This window comes from Myotis daubentonii, chromosome 2 (assembly GCF_963259705.1).
Source record: "Myotis daubentonii chromosome 2, mMyoDau2.1, whole genome shotgun sequence".
Lineage (NCBI taxonomy): Eukaryota > Metazoa > Chordata > Mammalia > Chiroptera > Vespertilionidae > Myotis > Myotis daubentonii.
The window spans coordinates 108,669,021-108,674,184 of NC_081841.1; the positions used below are offsets into that span (position 1 = coordinate 108,669,021).

Below are 5,164 nucleotides of genomic sequence, written 5' to 3' on the forward strand. Positions count from 1 at the left end.
GCCGGGGTCCAACCCCATCGGGTCCAGGGGTCCCCAAAGGTGTGGACGGAGTCGGCGAAGAAGGAAGGACACAGAGACAGCGTTCAGTTGATCAGCAGCCTAGCCAGGATCTCTAGCCCGGATCTCCAGCCAAGTTCTGGTCTGGATCTCCAGAGAGGTTCTGCATCTCCAGAGAGGTTCTGCTTAGGATCTCCAGCCAGGTTCAGTCACCAGGTTCTAGTCAGGCTCTCCTGCCAATCTCCGCAGTCAGGTTCAGTCCAGTATCCCCTGCCATGCTCTCTCGCCAGGCTCTGCCTCCAGGCTCCGAGGCCAGTCCCTGTCCAGGATCCTCCGGCATGCTCTCTCCAGCGAAGTTCTTCTGTCTCCAGAGAACGTTCTGTGTAGGTTTTGTGCCTAGGCTCTCTCTCTCTTGGTCCTGTCCTCCAAGCCCTGTCTCCTAAGTTCTGTCTCTGAAGTTCTGTCTTGTTACATCTGTATTTATACCAGTTGATTCAATCCTATCAATCTCTATTACAAAGGTTAGGGCGTTTCTTATCTCCATTCCAGGGAGTAAAGATTATGTAGCTTAAGCATGATTGTTTGTAGTGATTAACTACCCGCCTGGCACTTAGTTAAGGAGTTTCATCCCCTCCCTGACTTCAGGGAAAAATTCCTACCTGGGGAAACAACCTTTCTCAGAGAGGTGACCTTGGTTAAAACACACAGTGCTAAGGGGAGCAAACATATTAAGAACCGTATGCCATATATGCCAGGTCCCTTGAAACAGCAAGCATGGACCGGCTCCCAGCAAAAGAGCATCTAGCTTGAGAGGGCTGGGGATGAGTGGGTTTGGATGGAGAGCATCTAGCTTGGGAGGACTGGGGATGAGTGGGTTTGGATGGAGAGCATCTAGCTTGGGAGGGCTGGGGATGAGTGGGTTTGGATGGAGAGCATCTAGCTTGGGAGGGCTGGGGATGAGTGGGTTTGGATGGAGAGCATCTAGCTTGGGAGGGCTGGGGATGAGTGGGTTTTATTTTGGTAGGTTTGGGTTGAGAGGCCATTGGTTAGAAGGGTTTGGGGCTGGGAATGCTTGCCCTGGGGTGGTGTGGGCTGACGGAACAGAGAGTTGGGTAGAAATCTGTTGTTGGACATAGGATGGGATCCCATTTGGCCAGCTGGATTTGAAGGCCCACCTTGTCTTTAGCTTGAATCCCTGCTGAAAAGCAGGCCTTAGGGGTCTGTGTATGACTCCTGCTGGCTGAGAGTTTCTAGAGTGAGGAGTCACAGTGTGGGATAATGTTCTCATCAGTTTTTCAGTTGCCTCAGGTGGCTGTGTTCCCCGGGCGTGGGCTTGCCTAGGCGGTGGCTTCCCAACCGGTCCTGCTGGCTGTGAGTGGAAGTGACCTACCAGGGAGACCAATATGGCAGACCTTGCACAAGTTCCCATTGTCTGTGGTCTGCCAAGCTAAATGGGTCTTGGTGGTCTCCCAAATGGTCTATCCATGTGATGTCCCTGAGCAGGTCTCGAAAATTTCATAAAATTTTCAACAGAACAAAATCTCTTGAAGTACTAAACCCCAAAACTTCTATCTTGACTATGGACACTTGAAATCTGAAAGGGTGGAGGATAGAACCACTTAGACTTTTGCTCTGACCCTAGGGGCTTTCACAGAAACACAGTTAAAGTGGCCTCCAATTCTGGCTGGGAACGAACAGAGGTTTTGCATATAAGGCATGAATCCTGGGGTGAGGTGGAAATTCTGAAGAGCCTGGGTGGCCTCGCCTTCAGCTCCAGGCTCTTCCATAGGCATCTCAATGGGGATTTCAGATGAGCTTTCTGGCTAACTGTGTCTCTGTTGCCCCTCATCTTCAACTGTTCCAGCCAAGTTTTCACCAGGTGAAACTTGAATTCCTTGAACGTTCTCAAAGTCTTGGTCTATCTGGATCCCCAACTCCCTGGCCAGGAAGGCCATGTCCTCCACAGACACACATCTGAGTGATGAGGACATCACTTCTTGGAGGGCAGCTCGGAGGCCCTTCAAGTTCCTCCCTTTCTCCCCAGCTTCCTCCTCCTCCCAAAACAGTAGCTGTGATGGCTTCAACTTCAGAATCCTCTGGAAAATCTGAGCCCCTTCACTCTCCTTGGCCTAGGGACTGAGGATAAAGTAGCATCTTTCCATGGCATCTTCTCCTAAAAACATGAGCAGGTCCCATTCCTTTTCACCTAGGCCAGTGGTCGGCCTGCAAACCGCGGCTTGCGAGCCACATGCGGCTCTTTGGCCCCTTGAGTGTGGCTCTTCCACAAAATACAGTGGGGCCTTGACTTACAAGTTTAATTCGTTCTGAGACCGAGCTTGTTAAGGAGCTCGTTAAGGAGCTCATTAACTCAAATTACTCTGTCAACTCAATGCAAAAAATCAGCCAAGAGACAGCTGGTATCTCAAAAAACTCGTTAGTTGGGACACTCATAAGTCAAGGCCCCACTGTACCGGCTCTTCCACAAAATACCGACCCGCGCATGGGCCACGAAGTTTCAATCGCACTGTACGTGCGCGCCTGCACGTGGTATTTTGTGGAAGAGCCACACTCAAGGGGCCAAAGAGCCACATGTGGCTCGCGAGCCACAGTTTGCCAACCACGGACCTAGGCAGTCAGTGAAGAAAAAAACACATGTGAGGAAACCTCCATCAAGAAACCAAATTGTGTCCAAAAACATTCCAGATCTTCATGCAGGCTGGCCACAGCAACAGGCTCTTGGGAAAAGGGAGGGTTTTCCCTTAGACCAGTGGTTCTCCACCTTCCTAATGCCGCAACCCTTTAATACGGTTCCTCATGTTGTGGTGACCCCCAACCACAAAATTATTTTCGTTGCTATTTCATAACTGTAATTTTGCTACTGTTATGAATCATAATGTAAATATCTGATATGCAGGATGTATTTTCATTGTTACAAATTGAACATAATTAAAGCATAGTGATTAATCACAAAAACAATAGGCGACCCCTGTGAAAGGGTCGTTCGACCCCCAAAGGAGTCGCGACCCACAGGTTGAGAACCACTGCCTTAGACTGTCGCTGTCCAGAAAGCACCATGCTATTTCCACCAGGCCATCCGAGATCTGCCGGGGAAGCACCAGAACAGGCAAATCATGATGGAGGAAGATTTTGTGTAGTTTGGGTTGGGCAGGGCTGAGCAGTGTGTTGAGGATTTTGGATTTGGAGAAGCTACAGTCTCCTAGACGCACAAAAGAGATGGAGGGCATCTTTGCACGAGTCAGAGGCCTTTCGGTTTCCCCTGCCAGCCCTTCTGAAGACAGTGCTGGCTGCTTCTTCACAATGCCTTTCACAGCCCCCAGCATTAAGATGCTTTTGTTGTTCTCTGCATCTGGCAGGAACAAAGGAAGAGCAAACCAGCATCAATACATGCTTGACATGACCGCATGCTGCAAAGAGCTGTCTGAACACAGCAGAGAGGCACAAAGCACATCCAGGGGATTCATGGCTGGTGTGTCCCTCATTTCCAGATTCTCTACTCCGGTTGGCAACTCCCCTTTGCTATCCTCACACAGAACCTTGTGTCTAAGGATTGAATCTCTAGCCGTCACATTCAGTGCTTGAACTTTCATCAGGAAATTCCAGGCTAGGTCTCCTGGAGTCTCGGGTGTCCACTTAGATCCTCGATTAGAACTATTTAACAAAATCAGGCAGAAGCTTTCTGCTCCTATCCTAGTTCGATCAGGACAAGACATCTTTAAACACCTTTTTTCTTTCTTCCATACTTTCCTCCTCTTCTTCCTCCAATGGCATGCCGGGTTCTGAATCACCATAACTGTGCTCGTCACCGGAGAACTCTGCGGTTTCTGAATACACAGGTCCTCTTCCCCACCATAGACAAGGTCTCTAGGTCGCTATGATCTTCTCCTTCCACAGTGCTTTCTACATCTTCGGCGAATACAGCCGATCCTAGACATCCCTCTTCTCCTAAGTATAAAGAATCATCAGGCTCATCGTATCTTTGTTGGTCCTGTGAATAATCAATAGTTCCTGAAACTTCAGGTTCAACATTCTCTACTGAATGTGGTTTGTGGTTGTTGGTGGGTTGTATGCCTTCTCGTTTTCCCTTAAGGACCACGCCATCTTGCCATAACTACTTTTCTTGTCCATGAACATCTCAGAGGTTTCCACATCCAAGTGTTCTTTCTCTTTTAAGGACACTGTGCTCTCAGAACTCTCAGGCTGTTTCTTTCCTGGGGAAAATAGATCTTCCGAATTCTTGCTTACCCCTGTAGATTGAGGAGATTCTGTATTTTCATGTTTTAAAAATTCATGCCTTAAGCTCCAAGTGGTCGCTGGCTCTGAAAAAGTACTAAATAAACATTTGAGGAAATGCTGACAATCGTCTTCTCCCTTTTTCTGCACCAAAATCAACAGCTTCCGACTTTTCTTCAGAGGGTTTGGAATGTCCTCCAGTGCCTCATACTCATCCTCAGAAATTAGCCTCTGAGAGGTTAATGAATCTAGGATCGAGTCTAGATCTTGCTGGAGGATTTCCAGTAACTTTTTTCATTCTCTTTCTATAATCTCGGAGGCCATAGCTCTAGCTTTCTCTAGAGCAGGAACTGGATTACCAAACCCTTCCAATGGATAACAAGTTTAGGCAGGACCCAACAACTAATTGTTAGCATTTGCTCTATTTTTCAAGTGTCTTTCTAATCAGAATTTGTATACAAAGGTCCATATTTTGGTCAGTCTGATCATAATACAGCAACATGCTGTTAATACTATGAGTTTCTTTATTGTAAAACACTGATCACTTATATTTGGTGGGGTTAAAATCATTTGCCCTGGATATGTGATATTTATTCTTTTAATTCAAATAGATTGGAATTTTTTACAAAAAGAAAAAGCTGCAGGTCAGTTTATAAAATAGGTGGCACTACTGGGGATCCTTCTGATATTTAGGAAAAAATCTAAAATATACTATTATTCCTAATAGTGATAATATTTATGTTATAAAGTAAGGAGGTGTATGAAAATTAATGTTTGAAAATGTTGGACAAAGGGAAAAATATCTGGAGTGTACCTGTCTTATCTGAATATTTTTGAAATTTGAGCTTCAAATCTAATAGCTTTCATTTCCCTTCTTTACTGTATAATTCTCTCAATTTTTCCAAGTGTAAGATAA

At 46.5% G+C, this 5,164-nt stretch overlaps 1 pseudogene; it reads right to left on the reverse strand.

Moving 5' to 3' along the window:
- Positions 1-796: 796 nt before the first annotated feature.
- Positions 797-4,572, reverse strand: LOC132226647 (caspase recruitment domain-containing protein 6-like; annotated as a pseudogene).
- Positions 4,573-5,164: the final 592 nt, after the last annotated feature.